This window comes from Eutrigla gurnardus (assembly GCF_963514095.1).
Source record: "Eutrigla gurnardus genome assembly, chromosome: 6".
In the NCBI taxonomy this organism is placed as follows: Eukaryota; Metazoa; Chordata; class Actinopteri; order Perciformes; family Triglidae; genus Eutrigla; species Eutrigla gurnardus.
Window position 1 is genome coordinate 5832308 of NC_139920.1, and position 24988 is coordinate 5857295.

At 40.8% G+C, this 24988-nt stretch overlaps 1 protein-coding gene across 1 annotated transcript in view; it reads left to right on the forward strand.

Moving 5' to 3' along the window:
- The window catches only part of pik3r3b (phosphoinositide-3-kinase, regulatory subunit 3b (gamma)), a 227877-nt gene that overhangs the window by 82663 nt on the left and 120226 nt on the right, over positions 1–24988 (forward strand). The gene's annotated exons all lie outside the window — the stretch shown is intronic.

Below are 24988 nucleotides of genomic sequence, written 5' to 3' on the forward strand. Positions count from 1 at the left end.
GTATTTGGTCATGTGTGCGCGTCTTCTCGGCCTGGACCATCTTCAGTCTGTTTTCAGTTTGGATGTTAGATGCAGCTGAGAGGTGGACCTGGTGCAAATGGTGCATGGATACAAAGGAGTTTGGGTTCTCAGCCTTTTCTCCTTCAAAGGTTGTCAGATAGTATGAGACACACTGAACGTTCAGCTAAGTACACTTCACCACATCATTATGAAGGAAATGTTCCGGGAGTGTGATGACATAGTCCCACACATGCTGATTTTAAAGTACGTGTTTTGGAATTCACAATGTTAACTATATGTTTACATTAGATAGCACCATGAAGTCCGACAAAGTTTCAGTATGTGAGGAATTAGAATGACAACGTGTTCCACCATCATATAATTATTATATATATATGTATATATATATATATATATAATAATTATAATACCTTATTTTTCTTTACCCATACTGACTACAGCGACAAGTTGGAGATAGATCCATCTAGATGTGGCTGTGCCTGCTACCATGGACTACTTCTGTTCATACCACTAATACTGCTAATACTACTACTACTACTGTTAATACTACTAGTGTTAATACTACTACTACTACTGTTAATACTACTACTGTGAATACTACTACTGTTAATTCTACTACTACTACTGTTAATACTACTACTGTTAATAACTACTTTTAATAGTACTACTGTTAATACTACAACTACTTTTAATATTACTTCTGTTAATACTACTACTGTTAATACTACAACTACTTTTAATATTACTTCTGTTAATACTACTACTGTTAATACTACTACTACTGTTAATACTACTACTGTGAATACTACTACTGTTAATACTACTACTACTACTTCTGTTAATACCACTACTGTTAATACTACTACTGTTAATACTACTACTATTTCTGTTAATACCACTACTGCTAATACTACTACTGTTAATACTTCTGTTAATACCACTACTGTTAATAACTACTTTTAATATTACTTCTGTTAATACTACTACTGTTAATACTACTACTACTACTGTTAATACTACTACTGTTTATACTACTACTACTACTACTACTACTACTACTACTACTCTTAATACTACTACTGTTAATACTACTACTGTTAATACCACTACTGCTAATACTACTACTGTTAATACTTCTGTTAATACAACTACTGTTAATATTACTTCTGTTAATACTGCTAATGTTAATACTACAATTACTGTTACTATTACTACTGTTAACACTACTACTGTTAATACTACAACTACTGTTAATATTACTACTGCTGTAAATATAACTACTACTGGTAATATTGCTACTGTTAATACTACAACTAATGTTAATATTACTTCTGTTAATATAACTACTACTGTTAATACTACTACTACTGTTAATACCACTACTGTTAATACTACTACTACTGTTAATATAACTACTACTGTTAATACTACTACTACTGTTAATACCACTACTGTTAATACTACTACTACTGTTAATACCACTACTGTTAATACTACTACTACTACTGTTAATATAACTACTACTGTTAATACCACTACTGTTAATACCACTACTGTTAATACTACTACTACTGTTAATATAACTACTACTGTTAATACTACTACTACTGTTAATATAACTACTACTGTTAATACTACTACTGTTAATACTACTACTACTGTTAATACTACTACTGTTAATATAACTACTACTGTTAATACTACTGTTAATACTACTACTGTTAATACTACTACTGTTAATACTACTACTACTGTTAATATAACTACTACTGTTAATACTACTACTGTTAATATAACTACTACTGTTAATACTACTACTACTACTGTTAATATAACTACTACTGTTAATACTACTACTGTTAATACTACTACTACTACTGTTAATACTACTACTGTTAATATTCCAACACCAAATGCAGATGGAATCCCAGAGCCTGGTCTGCCTTAAGTCTGTTTAAGGCCGTTTTTTCTTGCCTCTGTCGCTGTAATGCTTCCTCCTGATGATGTTGGGAATTATCTCCACCAGGAAAATCAGGAGATTGGTTGCATGCATCACGCACAGGCTAAGCCAGGGTGGGGCCCTTGTGGGTTGTCTGGGGTCAGGCCCAACTGTGGGCTGCCCTCGGAAAACGCACATATGTGTCCCAAATGGCGAAACTGCTGTGGGCCTGCAAGCGCTGACCCACAGGGGGCCCACATGGGATTAGTGCTGGTGGCCTCCTGCCCACACTGCCGGTAAACCCGCAGTGGGCCTGCATGGCGTGTTTGCTGGTTAGTGATAATACAGCAGAGTGCATCTCTGACCCCCTAGAGGCTACTCTGACTCTGCTGCAGACCTCTCTGGTTCGGTTTCATTATTTTGGTGGGGTGTTTGGCTAACCACTAACTGAACTAGTGAGTTTGTTTCTGGCAAGATTGTACCATGTGTCTTATAGAAGGACGTCAAGCATATAGCCTGCATTCATTGGCACTTCTTCTTGAGTTTGTGTTTTATGGCACCTTACAGCCTATTGGTGTCTAGACTATACTATATCTATAACCTAGTAAGCATATCATTGTATTGACACTTTTCTAACAATGTCTACAAAAGCTGAACCTCATAAAGACAGAGTTGTTGTTTTGCATTCAGCCTTTGAGCTGTACAATACTTCTGTATGCCTGTACTTCTTTACATGCTGGTGAATTTGCACCGTGATAAACCACGTGGCTACAGCTATTAGCACGTCTGTAACCTTGGATGTGTAGACAATAAACACTGGGCTACTTAACAAAACTATTTGTTTAATTTGATTAATTCAGGGCTTATATTTTTTCTTTGATTTCCAAGCAGACTCATCACCATACATCACTATCACTAGAAATGATCAGCTGATTATTGTATGATCTGTACGTTTCAATTTAGGTGAGATGACGGGGTTTCATAAACGTCTTTCTTTTTATTGTGACAAGCCTTTCGGTTGTAGTTTGAATGTTTGAATGTGTAGAAAGTTAAATATTAAAACTTTAAGACTGCTGTCATTTTATATTTACAAATAGTTCTCATAGTTTTCCCATCATCCATCAGTTATTGTTTTCTTCACTGATTGCACAATTGCTATATCTACGCCACATAAGAGTTGTTAAAAGTGCCTTCAACCGCAGAGTTCAAAGGTCAACCGGACGATCTGCACATGTGGACATTCATTCAGTAGATGGTTTCTAAAGATCCTCTCAGCATCATTATGTCCAACAGACAAACAAAATAAGCTTTTGTTAACATGTGGAATGGAGTCAGATACTGTACTTAATGACCTATATCAGTGTTTTGCAGGACTGGTCTGGTATGTTTCATGGATCATTATTTGAACATGGTGCAACATCAATCACTCTGCAGGAAGAGAATCGGGGCTGCTGCAGTGCTCTGCCACTCTTTGTTGTGTCTCTGTGCTGCATGAGTTATGGAATAATGTTATGTAACAGGGAGTTGATGCATTGTACAGGAACTCTCAGGCTGCTGCACAGATCCTGCCTAATTGATCTGTGTGTGTGTGTGTGTTTGTTTGCTGCATATGCACAGTATTTTCCTATCAAAGCGACTGTGTGTGTGTGTGTGTGTGTGTGTGTGTGTGTGTGTGTGTGCCTGCGAGCGAGTGCGAGTCACACAGGCTCGGAAAGCTTTTCGAGAACATTACCTCATCTAGTTGACCTCCGATTGGTGCACGGCCGGGACGTTGCCATGGTGATAGCTAGCCGTTTTTAGCTGGTTGGTTCTGCCGTGCCCACACATCACTCAGTGTGTTGGCCCAGTAGCTCGGCGTGTGTGTGTGTGTGTGGGATCGGACTTCTGTCTCTGTGAGGACCAGGCTGAGTTTCAGACCTTAAAGGTGACGACATTGGTGGAACAGTGACATGTTGGACGGTGTCCCCACCACATTTCTTGCACTTAAGAATATTTAGGAAGTGAAGACATCTGTGAAGGGTGTGGATGTTTAGGAAAGGGAACATTTCGGAAGGTTAAGCACATATTTTGTGTGTGGACATTTTGCAACACTTGTGGAAGGTAAAAACATTTTCAAACAATATGTTTTTTTGATAATAGGAGGACATATTGAGGACACTTTGTAAAATGTGAGTGGATTTGCAGAAAGCAAAATCATATATTTGGATCATGAGGACATTATTTGGAAAGTGGCGGCATTTGTGCAAGTAAAGTCATTTTTGGAATGTAGGGACCTTTTTGGGAAGTGAGGACAGTTTGGACAAAGAGGTTAAGAGGTTAGAGAATGTGTGTGTGTGTGTGTGTGTGTGTGTGTGTGTGTGTGTGTGTGTGTGTGTGTGTGTGTGTGTGTGTGTGTGTGTGTGTGTGAATAAGTGGCCTTATGTGCATTTTCATCACTCCTGAGTTTGTGTGTATTTGCACACTTTGACCTAGTTAGAATGTGTATGATGATTACATGGATGTTATCACACACACACACACACACTCACACACACACATTGTGCCAGCTTGTGTGGCACAGAGTGGGCAGTCTCTGTTTGGAACGGATGACTCATGTTGGCTTAGACTGTAGCAAAATCGACTTTGTCCTGAGCACAAACCGAACACTCTGACACACACGACACACATGTGATACACATGCCAACATATGGAGACGTGCTGCAGCTCAGCCCGATCACCCACACAGGCGATCAATAATCCTTTATGTGTCCGTAATAATTTCTCCAACTTTAACAGAGATTATGAAAATCCTCCTCCTCCTCCTCCTCCTCCTCCTCCTCCTCCTCACCAACTCTCTCCTCTCCATCCTCCTCTTGGTTCAGATAGATGGAGACGTACTTTCTTCCTTCCCATCCTCCCATGCAATCCGTTAACAACCAATCAACCAATCTGCAGCCCTGCAACCATTAAATAATCTTTTATTTCACCACCACCTGCCTTATGTACTCTTCAATCTCTCCCTCGCTCTTCCCTTCTCATCTTCTATCTCTTTCTCTCCCTTTTTTATTCACTCATTCATCACCGTCCCTTTTCTCTCCCCCCCCTCCCCGCCTCGTTGACAGGAGCCGCTGAGTTCAGCAAAACACAAATTAAAAGAGCTCCTCCGTCTCCATCCCTCCATCCTTTCCCTCCGTCTCCATCCTTCCATCCTCCCCGTCAGTCCGCACTCTCGACTGCCAGTCCCCGGCCACGCTATTGGTCGGAGGTGATGTCATCATCTTCCTCTGGCGCCCGTCAATAACCTATTAGAAGCTGGCAATTTTACAGTCAGCTGGGGAGAAGAAGTGCAACCAGCTACACACACACACACACACACACACACACACCCTAACAAACTCATGCACAATGGACGTGAGGTGGAAACAAAAGCTTCTGCCTGTACCTCGATCGAGCCTGTCTCTTTACAGGATTTGGTAAAGTTGACGAGAGGCTCTTTGTCACCGAATGCATCAGGTTACATGATCTGCAGTGTAAGTGAGGCGTCTCCTCTCAGCAGCTTTTTATGCTTCTGCGTGGTTTCATTTGGCATTTTCATCCGTCTGGGAGAGAAAACAAGATGTAGAGATGTGCATCCATAAATGCTTGCAGGTGTGTGTGTGTGTGTGTGTGTTATCTGACTGCAGAGTTGAACTAAGAATTCTCTTCATATTTGATTACCTCACGATGTACGATGTGATAGACTTTCAATTAAGGTACATCTTTTTAGGTGCCGTCACCCTTCTTTTGCCCATGAGTTGTCTTTGACGGATGTCGTAGATTATGAGAGGATGAGCTCTGGCACTAACATGCAAAAGGATCCAACACCTGTCCCACAAGGGAGCGAGACACACAGCAGGGGTTTAGCTTCTTTTTGGTGGGTCATCGTGTCTCTTTGTGGTCGTATTTAGACTGGTAGTTGTAGTTGCTTTGGATTTTTACGCTTGTCTAAACACAAATGTATACTCTGTAGAGATAAGTGAGTGAGATAAGAATTGTTGATGTAAAGCCAGCGTACAAAGACACGTAAGATTGTAATGAGCGACTAGTTGTTAGTCAAAGTCGACCACATTCTCTCCATCCTCCTCCTCCTCCTCCTCCTCTTCCCTGAACACTGAACAAGCTCCCAGCATCCCATTCAATGATGTCATCTCCCTCACAGTGCTGGTGAGACAATACACCACCCGACACAGCGGCTGCAAATCCGATGTTTGGGTGTGTTTGCTGTATGTGAATGCCTCGGTAGGCTGCAGATGCACCTTCTCTGCGTCTCCGTGTGCTCACTTCCTGTCTCCCATCCCCATCGCCACCATATGTCGCCCTGCTATGTGAACGACTGAAGTGATACCTGTGGCTTCGCCGTCTGTTAGAAACACACACAGTTCATCTTTTCACATCCTTTATTCCTTTTTCGTTTTGCTCCGTAGCCGCAAGCTCACATTTGATTCAGTCGTATCTTTGCATTCAGCCCTAACCCATAATCGCAGTGTAAAAAGGGTCCCCCTGGTTAACAATGAACATAGCTACTCTATGCAGATATAATAACAATCCACAGGAGGTATGGATCAAATCTTTTTTATAAATCCTGACTTAGCAACTAGAGGATTTGCACTTTGACCAAACTCTCACCCTATTTGTCAATTCTTCTGTCATCTCTTCTGAAATGTGACATAGAGTATGTGAAATGAAAAATAAGACACAAGGCATTTGGACGGCTGCGGTATATTACGTCTCTGAGACTGACAAATAAAAAACAGATCTGTGTGAGAAATGCGATTTTTTTTCCAGAGGAGCTGATTTATCCTTCAAAGCCGATTCTCTCTCAACTATGATGACATTTTGGCCTTCGAATGAACTCACTTTCTCTCGTCTTTGTTCCATCTGCCAGTCTGAAAAGTTTGCCTTCCTTTCTTTCTTTTTCATTGTAGCTATTTTCCCTCCGTCCCTGCATCCTCCTGTTGCATCTCTCTGAGTCCATGTTGGGATAAGTGTGTGTGTGTGTGTGTGTGTGTGTGTGTGTGTGTGTGTGTGTGTGTGTGTGTGTGTGTGTGTGTGTATGCAGAATGCCAAGGACAGATGGGTAGACGGAGAGGTGAATGGGTTCACACATACGGATATGCACACACTACTGATTACACTTCCATACACACACACACACACACACACACACAGACACACAGACAACCTCCAGCACAATGGTAGAAATGTGAATATTTGACTATATTTAATATAGAAACAGAATATGTTCAGAGGGTTTGGACTGAGATTATCACCCTGGGAACCACACACACACACAAACACACTTAGACACACACACACACACACACACACACACACACATACACACACACACACACACACACACACACACACACACACACACACACACACACACACACACACACACACACACACATATTCTTACACCATGAACCCTGTGCACTTTGTTCTGTGGTTAGTAGGGAATGAATGTTTCCCTCTGTCTTATTTGGTCCTATGTTTCTCAGAATGAGTGAACAATTTTTAAAGCCCGACCTTAGAAATGTCCTTAAATGACCCCCACAAGATACAGACAAAACCTTTTTTTTTTTCTTTTTTTTTCATTTTATTTAGATTTTGTAATGCCATTTTCACAGTAAGTGTCAATAGTAATTTCTGGTAAAAGCCACTTAAACCACCTGTCACATTCTAAAATACTGACTGCTACATTCTCTCTGTGTTTGTAAGTGCAGCATTATTGTCTTTTATCTGGTTAGAGTCTTGTGTGATGGCCAAATACACCGACTTATATAGAAAAACATAGAAATGCTTAGGAAGCAGAACACGCACAAGAAAAATTAACCTCATACATTTAAAGTGTCTAGTAGCCTGGTTGCTCTTGACAAACACAGATAAAAAAGACATATAATAGCAATCAAACCTATTTGCCTGTAGGTGTATTATTAATTAATTCCAAGTATCTATAGGGCCATTAAACTCGTAATAAAGTTTTAGGCAGATATATTTAATCACAAACCCTTACAATGTCTTTAATGGTGGCTTTAATGTTTTCTCTGTGATCCTGCAGATCTTTACTGTTTTAATGTCTTTAGTATGTTATTTAACTGCCATTGAACACGTCACAATCAAAGACAATAGAAAAGAAGTGGATGTAGCCCCACATATGTCACCCATCCGTTAGGGAACTGACTTATTGAATCCTCAAGGTTTTGGTCGTCGCCATCTTGTTTTTTTGGGGGGGATCCACAAGTAACTTAAACAACGGAACACTGAATAAGACAATTTAGGCGACCAAAATGTTACAATTACCTTTCATGAACTGAAAACACACCGTGAAAGGGTTTAAATTCTGAGACAAAGAAAACACCGACAACTCCAGTGGACAACGCCGTGGTAACAACCTGTCAATCCCAAAGTCGTGGTAACAACCTGTCAATCCCAAAGTCGTCACGCACTGCGGTCCGGATTGACACCATAAACTCATGTTTACCAAGATAATTAATCAAGAGAGAAGTAGGGTCATTTTCTCATAGACTTATTTTTGCAACCAAGGGAGTCGCCCCCTGCTGGCTGTTAGAAATGATCCAAGGCACTTCAGCTTGGGTTTAATTGTTCAGACCTGGAGGTTGCTGCCTGTCACAATAGTAAAGATGAAAATCACCTTACTTTATAGTCGCCTTGATGCTTCAATATGCATGTCACCTTGCGCCAGAACTTCAAACATGCGTTGGCATTATAATAAACAGAAATATGTTGATATCATCCTGCTCTCTCCTCCTTTTATTAAAGTTATGACTGCAGAAAGTCATCTCACATTTTTAACTTTTCCTCCCAAAAGACTCGGCTCGGTCAGGCTGACTCTGAAACAAAGGAAGAATGAGATCTGATTCACATTTAAAGGCAGTTCAGATGAAGTTCGTGTTCCCAGAGACTGGTTCAACTCCCCAACACTGTCTGGGCCGGGTCTGGATTAAAGGGACAGCTCACCACAAAATCCAAAATGCATGTGTCCTGTTCATCAATCTACACTCACCAACTGTATCATTGGCCACTCATGGACAAGAGGCTCTCAATGCTACATGAATGGCCTCTTCCTCTGCTGAGCTGTACCATTCACTAGCTCAGTGGTGCTAGATGAGCTAGCGATACGGGAAAGCTGTACTATAAACTATAAACACGACCAGCTGCACGCTTCCTTCTGCGAGGTGTGAAGTTTATGTGCTCACAACAAGGCTCACAACTGGATTATGATTTTGGGATTTCTGATTTTCTTCAAATGTATTTCTGGTGATTTTGAGCACTTCAAGCCTGGTGTGAACAGTGCTTCTTCAGCCAGCGTGAAGAATGACCAGCCAAATCCAAATGACAGCTTCATTCTTGTGGTGTGATCCAGCCTCCGTCAGCACTTAGGGTTTTGGTTGTCTCATTTGATTCTTATTATGGTATTTTTTATGTATTCATGCAGTGTGATTTCATGTGTGTGTATGTCATGCTGAATGAAAAGTAAATCCCTTAAAACGTATCTCTTTACCAGATTAATCTTAATGCCCTCAGAGACAGCAGTTGAGAAACAAGGTCCATAGTTATTTAGGTTTAGTTGATGTTATGGATTTTTCACACGATCCTCATCAGCCGATGGAGTTCTCCCAGTTGTTGTGGAATTGTTGAGTCAATGTGGTTCATGAGTTTGATCCGTGTTTTGTTCTTAAAAGTTCAAGCATGTGTGTGTTGCACGCTTATCTGATTATTGCTCATCTGATTATTGCTCATCTGCTTCATATTTGAGATGATATGTGAAAACAGGAGAGTTGACCGCACTCGGGATCCTCCGTCGTCCGTCACCTCCGGGGTTCTCCACCAGTGTTCTCCAACGCGGTTCTCCACCAGTGTCACACTGTAGATCAGAGTGCTTGTTCTGCTCCGTCTGTCGCCTCTGTCCTCTACCAGTGTGTGTGTGTGTGTGTGTGTGTGTGTGTGTGTTTGTCCTCGCGGCTACATTCCAATAAGAATCTCATTACACTACTAAAGCTCGGGGATCATCTGCTCTTGCCAGCATCACAGCGCTCTGACTCAGTCCAACAAGTAATTTTCAGTCGAAAAAAAATGCAACGCAGTCCAGTGGATTCGTGGAAAAGCAGTTCCCAGCTAATCCAATGTCAGCGATTAAGTTAAAGATGAGAGTCGGAGACTGATGGAGGCAGAGTTGGCTGAGAATTAGAGCACAATAGGGATCCTCATCCAAATCAGTGCTGTTTGTGAGGAGAGCTGCCACTTTAAAAAGCAGGCTCTCTTGGAAATAAGCAACAGTTAAGCTTCTTCAGAAATACAAAGCTGACGAATTAAAGTCTCGATAGACTCTGCGTTGCCATGGCAGCCGCCGGCGTTTCTGTTCGCGCCTGAAATAATTTACTGTATAAACACACGTCGGAATCGTATATTCTCTGCAGTGGATTACAAGTGTAAGTGTTTTACAGGATCTATATTTAGAGCTAATTTGACATAATGTGGCTGAAATGAAAGGAGGTATTGTCTGTTTGTTGTGTCACCTAATATTAGGAGTGAATTTACTGAAGGGGGCAGGACCAAATGAAAAAAATGAAAAGATCATAAAGCCAGACATTTTGGATATTATTCACTTTAATGTCTTTATGGATAAAGTTAATTGGCATCAGAATTTTTGATGGATTAAAAATGAAACCTACATCTTTAAGATAAGATGGACAAAATGGTAAAATAATCTAACAAACCTGAGATCATCATTTGGATATTGGTGTTGATGCAGCATGACTCGTGACAACCATTTGGGTCGATTCAAATGAGAAACGCCTTAAAAAGGAAATGTATGGTCGGGTTTTCACATCTCTCTGCTGTTTTTGTGTGGCCTGATGTTCTCGTTGTTAGTTGATTACACCCACAATGCGGACCATCTCAAAGTAGGGCCTGTTTCTCTTATTGAATTTATAAATTTTTAGATCGCGCACACTTCGCAGAAAGATAGCCATCGTCTCCAGGAGCTCCTAATATGTGTCCTCATAAACAAAATGATCAAACCGCAAACATGAACACACACACAGTCCGGTCATGGGTTTGCTGATTCCTGAAGCAGCAAGTCAGAGGAAACACAGCAGCTTGTGTTTCTTCTTGCTGCTCTAGACTTAAACTGAGCTCCTCTCACTTCATCTCCCTCCGTATTCGTTCATGTCCCATAGATGAAATTAACTTGGCATCCAGGTTGGTCCACAGCTGCACTTGTTGCTATGGTTCTGCTTGACGCCTACTGCTACTTTTATAAGTCATATTTATGTTATTTTTATAAGTGTTATTGTCATAGTTCTCCCTCTCTTTCTCTCTGACCCCAGAGTGTGGAGGTAGATGGACGCCCACACAGAGTTTGCTACTGCTCAAGGTTTCTTCCCGTAAAAGGGAAGTTTTCCTTGTAGTAGTCTGAGTAAAGTAGTAGCTGTTCAGCAAGGATACCTTAAGAACAACAGTGCTATGACCAAAGTGCTATAGGGAAGAACATAGTTGGGGTATGGGAGGGAGTCAGAAAAGCACCATCCCTCCATCGTCTACCGCTTGTCCTGTATTCAGGGTCGCAGAGGGGTCAATCACAGGGCCGACATGTAGAGACAGACAGGTAACCAGTCTATCACAGGGCTGACATGTAGAGACAGACAGGTAACCAGTCTATCACAGGGCTGATATTTAGAGACAGACAGGTAACCAGTCTATCACAGTCATTTAGACTACTGTTCTGGGGTGTGGTCATCTGCCTCAAATGGCCTCATAAGGAAGTTACAAATCTCTCAAAACAAAAGAGCTAGACTTGTACTAAGTTCCTCCTTGAGGGACAATGTTGCTGAAATGCATAGAAGGCTTGGATGGTTTTGTGTAGAGAAAAGACTGTCATCCAGTATACTTGTGTTTTTTCACAAAGTCATCAACACGATGATACCTGGATTTATCTTCAGATCAATTGTCCAAAATGCTGAAACTCACCCGCATGCCACTAGGGTGGCCAGCGGGGGGCAGATGACTCTTCCCCTTCCTAGGTCAAACAGCTTAAAAATAACTTTGAATTATAGAGCTGTGAAGATGTGGAATAACCTTCCAGGAAACATTTCTTCAATCAGTGGACTTGCTCGCTTTAAGAGGAGCCTACGATCACACCTTCGGGACCAACCAAATATGTGGCAGCAATTCTTTCCAGTGATTCGATTCTGAATGTTTGGACATGACCGTTTGACTGCTATATTTTAATGTCAGTAATGCAATGATGTGTTCAATGTAGGCTATGTTTAGAATGTTTCTTTTTATGTATGTTTCTAATGCTTCTAATGTATTGATGATGTGATTTTACCAGTGATATGAATGTTTTAATGTTCTATATTTGTCTGTTACGGACCCCAGGAAGACTAGCTTGGCGCCATGGCGTCCAGCTAATGGGGATCCTTTTAATAAACAAATAAACAAATAAACAGGGCCGACATGTAGAGACAGACAGGTAACCAGTCTATCACAGGGCTAACATGTAGAGACAGACAGGTCCATCCTGCATGTCTTTGGACTGTGGGAGGAAGCCGGAGAACCCGGAGAGAACCCACGCGTACACAAGGAGAACATGCTAACACCACCGTGCAGCCCTGAGAAAAGCCCAACAAACTGAAAAAAAACTTTTGTTCATCAAGTTTTATCTGCATTTTGTGTTGTCCGTTGCGTTGGTTATGTCATAAAATCGCCTCCTACTTGACTGGATTTAATAGACAGTGTGACTCTCCACCTGTCGCTTTAAACTTGAGAATACTTTCTCTTTTAGGCTTGTCTAAAAACCGTGAGGAAAACGCAATGCGTAGTGCAAGTGAGGAGCGCGAGCCGGACGCAGCGTACCAAAGGAAACTAATGGTTTTGCAAGTGAAGCATTTGTGGCAACATGTTTTGGTTTGAGGTTACATCTTATTTTCCAATGGAGTGTATCAGAGGAGCCAGGAGGAGGCCGATTAGTGGAACAGCATAACGTGTTAGCATAGCTTCCCTCCGCTCCTTGGACGGTCAACTGAGCTTTCAGTAGATGGTCTGCTTTTGTGCGCTATCCAATCCCCCGCGCTTCCTTCTCCAATGTTGATGAGTGTCATATGCGACCAGCCACGGCAAAACCTGGAACAAGTCGGCCTTGGGGCATTTTGAGTTAGTTCTAGTTCTAAAAGTGTAATTTCTAAGCTTTCCAATGATGTCTAACACATGGAAATCCGATCATATTTGACAAAGTTGTGGCCATTTGAATGTATGCTTCTCTGAAAACCGTTCACTGAGAAAACTGGCCTGAAAGATTTGCAAATCTCACCTCACCTCACCTCACCTGGCCAGAAAGGAAACACAATGGTGCTCATTTGCATCTCATTCAGATAAGCCCTCCCCCTACAGATGTCACTCAGTGATATCTGCTATCTGTTAGCCTGCAGGCACCGTCTAAGTAGCTAGTGCTAATGATTTAGCAACTAGCCTATTGTCCTCAGGTAGGCTAGTTGCTAAACTATTAGCATCACAGTCGATTCAAGCAATGTCAACAGGCCCCTTTGCACCTTACTGTTAAATCAGATGCCCACATTACGAACCAAAAACCTCCCATTACAGCTAAGTTTCGTTGTGCTTTTAAAACGACAGCACTGAGCTAGCTTAGCTAGCCAAGCAAAGTAGTTAACTTGGATGTTAATGGAAACTCACCCCATAAGAAACTGAAAGTATTCCTGCAGACTTCGTTGGCTCCGATGAAATAAGACGTCCGGGCACACTTTCTTTTCGTCTGCGGCTTTTTGGTGGATGCAGTCATCTCCGACGTAACTACTGTTGTCCGTTTGCTCTCTTTCGGCAGCTAAAGAATCCATCCGTATGCTGTACATAAACTCTTGAGAAAGTTTGTCGCTACATGAATCCCTTCCAAGGAGAGTTCTCCTTTCTTCTTCCATAGCATTTGCAGTCAAAGTTACGGATTTCCTCCATTTCGGTGCTTTATCCCGTTGAAATGCGTGAACGGCCAACGGTGATCAGTATGGAAATGAACTGCATCGCCGTACTCGCCCCAGCAAAGACAGAGACAACCGCAGATTTTTTCCGAAAATACAAATACAAAATCTATACTTTTAAGGCAACCAATACTGTTATCTGAAACATGGAGTGGCTTCTTCATGATCTCAACTTGCATATTCTGCAAAAAAAAGAAAATCAAAAAGAAGCTCATTTCGACTTGTTGCTGGTTTTGCCATGGTGGGTCACATATTCAACCTAGTAATAAAGACAAAAAGGCAACAAATGAAAACAGAACTGTAGCAAAGTTCATGGGAGCTGCGAACCGCCACCCTGGCAGTGACGATGTACGGATTGTTGTACATGAAAGAGCACTGGACTTACTCTACATGAAAAGCGACAGCTTCTGTTGTTATTTTTGCGATTATGAAAAGAAAATACGTATTTGACTTGACTCATACATGCCGAGCAGATATGAAGAGAGGGTCACTCACACACATACACGATGTACAAAGATCCATCCATCCATCCATTAGCTACCGCTTATCCTGTATTCAGGGTCGCGGGGGGGCTGGAGCCAATCCCAGCTGTCATTGGGCGAAGGCAGGGTACACCTGGACAGGTCGCCAGTCTATCACAGGGCCGACATGTAGAGACAAACAACCATTCACGCTCACATTCACACCTACAGGCAATTTAGAGTTATCAATCAACCTATCCCCATCCTGCATGTCTTTGGACTGTGGGAGGAAGCCGGAGAACCCGGAGAGAACCCACGCTTACACAGGGAGAACATGCAAACTCCACACAGAAGGAACCCGGGCCGACCCGGGAGTCGAACCTGGGACCCTTTTGCTGTGAGGCGAGAGTGCTACCCACTACACCACCGTGCAGCCCATGTACAGAGATGAACAACTTTATTTGATTAAACCACTCTACCGTCATTGTGAATGAACTGTGGATTGATTTTTGTCCTTCAAATTTCCGGTGGAAGTTCAGTCAGAGTGTTTCTTTCTTCTGCGTCGGTTCTGGCGAGAGACAGGGTCCTTCACTCTCTTACATCTGTGATAAGACAATTCGTACGTCTACTGTACCTGTACATGCTGCTTCCACATAACAGAGACACTCAGTCTTCTGCCATGAGACGCCTCGCTGTGGTGACCTCAACAATAATCTGAAAAAAAAAGAAACATGCCTTTCTTAGTTCCTGGAGCTCCCGGTAGCACACAGCCCGTCTTGGATTTTTATTTCATTTCATTTTCATTTGAAGCTTTTCAAAATGTACTAAATTACTGTTTTTATTGTCACAACCCTCAATTAGGGATGTCACAAGAACAAATGCTTCGGTATCGAGTTGATGCTAAAATTCTGAAAATGGTATTTGATGGTGCTTGTTTTCTTTAATACCGGGAGAGAATATTGTCTAATAAATAATAACTATGTTGACATTGGTGAAGGAGAGCTTGTTGGCAGAAGTTGGGCAGCACAGTCCTGTTTTGCTAAATAACTGGGCTAACAGCTAACATAATGTGTTCAAGCTCTATAACATGGTCATGCTGTAAATACTATCTTGTAAAATTCCATTTTTGAGCAGTATGCCAACACTAATAAAACAGTGGACGTCGTAGTACATAGGATTTATTTATGTTATGGTAATCGTGAATCCTTGAACTTCACTGATATTGTTATTAACTACTAAATGTCTGGTATTGTGATTTCCCTAACCTCAATATTACTGGAACATATACTTCTATGAGCAAGACATTGTTCAGGTACACCCAGGATTGAATTTTATGTAACTATTGCCCAGTTTGTTTATTTCTACCTTTTAAAATAGCTTCTGACTTTGTTCGTTCTTAGACAATAAAATAAATAAATAGATGTATCATTTATTTCAAATGAAGGTGTGTTAAGTGACCTCAGGTCTATCTATGAGAATTGCTTCACTTGGCCTTCAAACAACTGTCCAGAGAGAGTCCATAATGCCTCATGTAAAGTTTTCTTTTAGTTTGGTAGAGCCCGAATGATTTATGTGCCGGTCTTAACCACACAGATCACATATACACCTGTATCGATGCACGTACTGGTTCATTTGCGCAGGTATGGAAACATTAACATTACAATCTAATATAGAAAGTGCTGCATGAGTAATTCAGAATTACTTGCTTGTCAGACAGTGCAGCAGCCAAATAACCTTGTATAAACAACACTGCATGAATTAATCTAGCGGCTAGCAGACTTTCTCTTACTCAAAGCTCTTCTACTCTTGGTTTTAAGTCACTGCATCTCCTGGCTCCCGAGTCTCTGCTTGCACAGACTTTTATTCAGGCTAATGTATTGAAACAGAACAGACAGTACTAATAACAATATATTTTCATACATACTCCACTCCATAAAAGCCCATATCGGTCAGCCTTCATTTCATTAGATTTTTTTAATTCGTTCCTTTCATGAAGATGCACATACAATATAAAGTTGACACACAAGTCCACAACACATATGTCAAATTAATGCTTTTCATGATTGGAAAGGAGCAGAAAGAATAATCCAATTCTTACCCTTACTTGAACACAAAATTCTTAGTCTGCCATTTCCATTAACCTACACCATCACCTACACCCTTAATTCCAACTACATAAAACAAAATCTGACTGTAAAATAGACATTTTCAAGTTCAAAACACATAGTTAACTTTCATATGCATATTGTCTAATTTGTCTTTCTTTATACATTTTTAAACTGAAAAGTATCTGTACAACCCTTTAAATCCTTCTGTTGAGAATTCCAAAGTGTGACGTCGCGAACAGAAACACACATTTGTTTTACGCGGCCCGAGAAACTTGATGCTTAAAATCCAATCTCCATTTTCATCTTCCGAGGAAAACACAAACAGTTTTTGCACATCACACATATCTCTGGCGATACTCTCTTTTTAGCTTTGAGCACAATTAATAATGTCTGCTGTTCAATTATCTCTTTGAGTTTCAATAACTGTGCCTCCATACCTCCAATCCACTAGTATGTTCTCTAAATTCAACTTTGTGAATAATTCTAACTGCTTAATAAATTTAATATAAAATACAATTATATTGCTTATATATGCGTTACCCCACACACACAATAACTCAAATAAGGCAGTATAACAGTACAACATTTTTACATTTACATGTAACATTTTGTTTACATGTGATATAAGGTTTCAATGTAAAAATAAACCTAAACTCAGATACTTTCTCAATGTTAATTAATCAATAGATAATGAGACGTTATCTTTCCTTTATTAGCAAAAACTTGTTAGTCGTTAAACTTGTACTAGTTTTTTTTTTCAAATGTAACGATAACTTATTTTCATCAAACCAAGCTTTAAGTTTATTTCATCATTTCATTTTTCAATATTTTCAGATAAAGTTTTTAATTCATCTCCTGAACAAAAACAATTTGTATGATCTGCGAACAAAACAAACTGCAATAATTTTGAAACTTCACAGATGTCATTAATATATAAAATAAAAAGTTTAGGCCCCAAAAACCAAACCTTGTGGGACCCCACATTCAATTTTCATACATTCTGATGTATTACCAGCATATTGCACATATTGTTGTCTATTATGTAAATAACTAGTAAACCATTTTAGAACAACTCCTCTCACACCATATGTATTTAACTTAGAAATTGAAAATCGAATGGTCTATAGTGTCAAATGCTTTTTTTAAATCATTGAATACCCCTATTGCATATTTCTTTCTATCAATTGCCGTTGTAATTTCTTCTATTATTTCCAGTATTGCAAGAACTGTCATCCAGTTTACCATATTGACTCACAATAAAATACATTTTTTCTGGCACTTTTGAATTGTGAAAGCAATGAAACTGGTCTATAATTGTTAAAACTGTTCATCTCCTGCTTTAGAAAATGGAATGACCTTAGCTGTTTTCATCCTCTCTGGAAAAACAGCTGCTCTAAATGAGAGATTGCAAACATAACATAGTGGTTTGACTGTACAATCAATAGTAATTTTTACTACTCATTTCTTCATGTCAATTCTATCACTGTCAGTTAATGTCTTGTTTTTTGTTTTAGCTACCACATAATTTATTTAATTTCCTCTCACCTCTCCTAGAATCATTGACTGTATCACCCTATATTCCCATTTCCAACCACTTTCACGTTTGTCCATGTTTTTTTTTTTCGAATGTCATTTGCTAAACTAGGTCCAACATTTACAAAACATTTTTTTAAATCATTGACCATTTCATTCATGTTCTTAATCACCTCATTGCCCTTTACAAAATGGTTGGGTAGATCCGTTGATCCATATTTGTTCCCTATTATTGTATTTATAATTTAGACCAAGCAGTGGAGATGTTTACAAAGCTCTGCTTAGGTTAGGTTCAGATAACCATGACCCACATTTCCTTCACTTCATCTTTCCGCATTTAGTTCATATTTCAACCAAACCTTTTTAACAGACATGGTTCCAGCTTTGTGGAAGAGTTCCTTACACCTTTATTTACCTTTATTTCTAAGAGTGTACAGATGAACCATCATCCATGTACTTCTAACTCTCTCGTCGAGTCTCGTCCAAGCCAATCAACCTTTCTTGCCAAATGGGTCCTGTGTAAGAAACAGCAATCCAATAACTAGACCCTGCCCTTCACTATTGACCTGGCCCCACTCCATTCATTCATCTGCCCGTCTCTCAACCGATCCCTGGAGAGTGTCGGACAAAGCCTTGATTAGCTGACTGACAGATCAAGTACTGAGAGGAAATTGGTCATGTGCCTGTGTTTTTTGTGAACGTGCAAAAGTCAGTGATATGATGTAAGCATAATTCATGAGTGAGAAGGCAGATCGAAGGAGAAGTGAAGGGTCAAAGTTGTTCCTTTGGGAGTGAAGATCAGAACAATCTGTTGGAGCCTGTCGATGCACAGACAGGAAGTGATAATCAATAATGATCTATTTGGATGGGAGTGTAAACGTAGATACACATCTGTCTTGAGGTCATGTTTGTCTAATGCTAAACTCAGCAAGCAAATGGGATTTGTGTCTACAGAGTGTATTAGTTTTAAATATTCCCAATACATACAGTATCTCCATTTCATGCACCTGTTTAAAGAAAAAATATATTTTAAGACGACATTTAAAAATATGGCACTCTTCAGTGATGAGGCTGCTGGATTCTGGGATCACTGGGTGCCCAGGACACCAGTGCATGGACCAATCAGTGCCCTGTGAGGAACCACTGGCAGCTATTGGCTTGGCTTAGGTGTGTCTGTGGCAACTTTCTGCAAAATAATAATAGTGAGACCTGAAGAGGTTGAAGATGGGGACTCCATGCAGAAAGGGCCGCCGGTCGGATTCCAACCCAGGGCCGCTGCAGTGAGGACTCCTGGAGAATATTTCTTCATTGAAAAATAGGAAAGACTGACACTGAAGGCTTCTCTCGATGGAAAAGATGATTTTGCTCTTCTCCTTAATGCTTTTGGCGAGAGTTTGATACTTGGCAGTTTGATCACCTGCCAAGTATTTTTTTATAAACCGCCTGCCCTTTTCCAAACTGTCGGCTTCTCAAGTGATTCTGTGTAAGACAGGTGGCATAAAGAGAGAAATGGGGATGTTTTGTGGGGAGGCTGCAGAGAAACTAGGAGGACAGAGCAAGACTTAAACTTTGGATTGGCAGACAGGGAGAGAGAGGAAGATAGAGGACTGGACTGATCTGGGGATTTCTCATTCCCAATCCCTCAGTGAGCCGTGTAATGATGCTGCTCGGCTGTGGCCCCAGAGTGCAACTCTGTTTCATCAGATGTCATTAAAGCGGCCCTGCTGACTTTGGCGGTTCAGCCCGGCGTACCTCATCATACCCCTGAACCCGGCACAGCCAGGCGTCTACTAACTAACTTACTTTTGTCTGAAAGGGATCGTTCAGATTTTTCCGAGTGTGGTTGTATGAAGTTCTTATTCATAGTCAGGGTATCACCGACAGCAGATGATGGTCGGCACGGTCCCTGTTTGTAGAAGGAGACAGGACGTGAAGCAGTGTAGGCCCTTAATAAGTTTGTGGGGTTTTTTGTGTGTTTTAAAAATGGTAGTTTGTGTTCACCAAGGTCAGATAATAAAAGGGAAGGGTAAAAGCATCGAAAATATTCTAAACAGAATGCACACAAAGCCTGATTTTTTGCCTTTTGTTTAAGTAGGCCTTTGTAAGGAGGCCATTTACTGTAGGTAATACACTCACTAGGGGTAAGTAACATACAATCCCACTTTAAGAAATTCAAACTTTCCATTTCACATAATCTTGAAGCTACAAAATTTTATATTTGGACAAACTAATGACACGTTCACATATTCAACTTTATAAAGTCAAACGTTAGCAAGCAGTTAGCTAGCATTCAGTTTGAGTCTCGTTTTTATCCATTTCGCAAGTCCGATATCAACTCTACTTTTACTTCTGGTTTGGTGTTTAGCTCCTTCCCAGCTGGAAACAAGGTTGATTCGAGTGCTGACCCAAAGTATAACCTTGAAAGGGGCCAATAAAATAGAGCAAAATGATCTTTAGAGCTTAAAGGCAACTGCAGAATGGAGTGATGGCTTTGTTACCACAATATTTGCTTTTCATAATGCATTTGATCCATTGTTAGTATTAAAATATGGATTAGTACAGCTTTTAGGTCATAGACTGGAAAGGAAGAGGAATTTGTTTTCTTTCTTATCCTCTGAAACTATTGCTGGAAGAACCTTTGGTTATTCATGCTGGATAAATCTTTCTCATAGTAACCGAAGTAAACAAGTCAGCAGACTCTTGCCTCACCTTACAAAGGGATTTACTGTCCTCGAGAAACACACTGGCCTGCCGATTGCTTTACTCCTCTGGGCTGGGACACTGTTCAGGCTGACTAACTGGCATGCCCTGTCCATCCAAAGGGCATCATCAGTGTGTGGACAGATCATGTGAGATAGTAGCCCAGCTGAATGTTAAAGTCATATTGGTGATGTAGTTACTATTTGCAGGCTGTTTGGTAAGCTACTACAGGTGGTGATCTTACAATAGTATGCTAGTTCGCCGTGAATGTAAAAACGCTAGCCAGCTAGTTGAGCTAGTCATCCAGTTGAGCTAGTCAGCTAGCTGGACAAAAATCCAGTTTAGAGAGACATCATTGTACGATTGGTACCTGGCAACACCTCCAGTTCGGAAAAATTAAACCAGTGCAGAAGTGTCTTAAACTTGCATTCTCTCTATTGGCTCTCTAATTGCATGGAAGTCTATGAGAAAATAGCCCTACTTCTACTTCTCACTTGACTAAGCAGGTTTTATATAGGGCAGGGCTACCTTCTGACTGATAGGTTGACACCAGGGAGATGGCCAAAATGCCAAACTGGAGGCTTCAAAACCGTACGTGATGTAACATTGATTACCTCCAAACACCAATTCACACATATAGACTTAATATGGTTGGTGTGATATTCTCCTCTGGTTCTCCATTCACTCAAAAGTCAGCACTAGAAAAATTGACACTGATCAAACGCATATATTCGCATGTTCATTGATCATAGTGATTCTGTTGAGATGAAGGGATTCTTTTTTTTAGACGTGCACTAAAATAGAGATTGAAAAGGACTTCCTCTTACAGTAAAGTGATTGTAAATGTAGTTTTCAAATGCAGTTTGAATGTTAAAACTCTTCAGCTCTGTGGAGATATCAGTGCCTACAGTCAATCAGTCAGTGCCTCTAAATCTAAGGGCTGAGGTTACAAGGGTTACAACATCAGCTGTAGGATCTTAGCATGTTTTTTCCCGTGGGCCCCTCGGACCAGATGGTCAACTGGGTCGTATATGCATGTCTGGAGTGACATCGGGGAAAACGAAGCATGGATTAATAACAGTATTGCACAGACAGAACAAATCAAATAAACCAATTCATCTAGTTTCTGGTATCAGACACCAATTTGTGTGGTGTCTGATACAAACAAACGGCTTCTGTTGCTTCAAAGACTGCATTTCTCATTACAGATGAAAATAGCCAGTCTGTGAAAGGTCTATGGTAAATTCTTGTAAGATTTTATTTATTTGTGTCCAGATTATGTTCATCTGATTGCTCATAGCACTAAATAATGACCCTTTTGACTTCAAAGAAATCATGCGCAGTTCCCTCGAACAATCGTGCCATTTTGTTGTTAGCGTGGGAACGACAGACAGTTATGTCTCAGCAAAATGTTTCCTAAACAAGCAGTTTTTTGTCATCGCTGCCTCCCTCCACTCTTGGAAGTCACAACTAACTCATGACTGGCCAACACATTGTCTGTATTCATACATACACTATCTGCTTTATTGAAAAGCCTCTTTTTCAGACCTAAATGTTGTCATTGTCTGACACAAAGCCCTCTTTGTTGATATACACAAAAAACAAATCCAATGACAAGATCGGTATGATTTCTCACTGAAATCTAGGTTTGTTTAGCCAGAAAAAGATAAGAATCAAAACAATGATAACAATTTAAAACATAATGAAAATATTTTTTTCATGCTATTACTGATTTTATTTTGCCATTAAAGTACGTTTGCCAGGATGTGCTCATCTGGGGAGTAAATTTGTAAAATGTGCCCAAGAGGTTGACCCTTGAGGCATCATGTCAAGACTGTGTGTGTTACAATAGATTGCATAACTAGTGAAGCCATGATATGACCATGCTATCAGCCTGTTAATAAAAGAAGCAGCTGTTGGTTCAAATTTAACACACTTGTTGCTGATCATGATGCTTGTTATCTGCATTGTTATGAACTCAGAGCTTTTCCCTTCTGAACATTTTGATCGTTATTTCAGTCACCCAACTGACTGTAGAGCTTCATTGGTTATCTGGAAGTTCCCCTATCACAACAGTGGCCAACATTTGAAATGTTAGGGGGGTGCACTACGGCGGGTTGTTGAGGAGAGTGATAGCCTTAGGTCAGGGGTGTCCCATCTTATCCAAGAAGGGCCAGTGTGGGTACAGGTTTTTGTTTTAGCCCAGCACTCAGACACATGATTCAACTAATTAACTAACCATGGTCTTCAATCAAGACCTTGATGAGTTTAGATCAGGTGAGGTAGTGCTGGGCTAAAACAAAAACCTGGACCCACACCGGCACTTCTTGGATAAGATTGGACACCCTGGTGCTGATGGAGCCAAAAAAGAAGCAGTGATCTGGGTTAAATGGGTAAGCCATCATGTTGAACACAAGGGCACCTGTTTGGTAACACCTGATAATAGCTGATGTGCATAATGGAGAAACAAGATGTACAAACACAAAGAATCGGGAGTGTAAACACAAAATTTGGTGCTAATGTTGAATGGGGCGGCCAACACAGAAGTCAGGCAACAGGGGACTTATCATCTATTGTCTTTTGTGCAAACCACCACCAACACCATCATCATTATTATCACCAGCACACATCCCAACCTAATAAAAAAATAGCTCTGTCAAATGAACAAATTACAATATGTTCTTCGGGAATCAAGTTATGCTATTGGTGTTATGCTCTAATAACCCTCCGCACACACACACACACATACAAGAAAACATGTATTAATATATTTTCATGAGCCTGGGTCCCATGGCAACACCAAATGTGCTTTGTCTGGCTGTTGGGATGATCGAATCCCCCAGACAAATCACTCCACGATAACACAGGCCTCAGCACTGCGATGTGAAGAGGTCATCCATTGATATTAATGGCCTGGTGGGTTACTGGCCTGTGGTGATTGGTTAAGTTTATTCAGGCATTAGTTAGAGGGGCAAATCAATGAGATTTAACTGCCGTTTTGACTCTGGGTCTCGGACATATGGTGCAGAAGGGGGCTGCAGGTGGAGGATGTTATAAGATGGGAAGATGGAGGCTGGAATGAAAAGAAGGGAAAGCGGAGAATGAAGTAAATGTAGGAAAGCTGTTGTAAGAAGATTAAAGATAAAAGGCAAGCAGGAGAAAGGTCAGGGAGGAGGAGAAGTGGGGGTGGTGGTTAAGAGCAGAAATAGGGAAGGACAGGCAGATGTGGAGTCATGGATGAAGGTTGAGGTCAAAGATGGTGGACAGAAAGAACCTCCTGTGGTGCTGTGCGATTTGTCCTTTGCTAATCTGCTCTCATGCGGACGAATGCAGGCTCCTTATCTGGTGTTTAGTCTACTGGCGGAAAGATTTGTAAATTTGCTCTCTGTTCGACATGTCAGCATCTTTTTTTTATGTGAGGCCAAGTGACAGCATTCCTTCTTCCCAGAGACAACTTTACCCACACTGACCAATCAGACCGACACTGACCGTAACCAGACATTTATGTGTGGTAACTACCTAGCCAAGGAAATGGTGCTAACTATGGTCACCTAAGTCATTTACCTGTTTCCAGAGACAATAAGATGATTTTGTCCAGAACACCTCAAATAATCTGTGAAAGAACTACAATATTTACATTTAGGGCATTAAGCAGACACTTTTATCCAAAGTGACTAATAAGTACATTTGTTGGAAGAAAGTGCAACAATATATCGCCATCAGGACAGTATTTACTTGAACTACACTTCCCTTAAACTACAGGGGTTCATCCTCTAAGGAGCAGGACATTTGCTCAGTAAAGCTCATGACAATCTGTGTGAATGTGAGATCATTATTGTGCAAGGTTGACAAATTGGCCGATTGGTGGAGTATAGGAAAGATCACCCTTTAATGTAAATGTTACCTTGTGAGGCCATCAGGTAGTAGGCCGGTCCCATAACCCGTCCATGCTCTCACCCCACATTAAAAAAAACATCACTATAACCTATCATCTAGATAATCTCTAACAGGGCGTTCACACCGGACGCGAATTAAGCGGTGACTCTACATTGAAAATCAATGTAAATGGCGCAATGACACGCGATTCAGGCGGAGGCGGCGCGAATGGAGCGTCTGGCGCGATGAGACGCGGCGCGAATGGCGCGTCTGACGCGAATGAAGCGAATGGCGCGTCTGACACGAATGACGCGA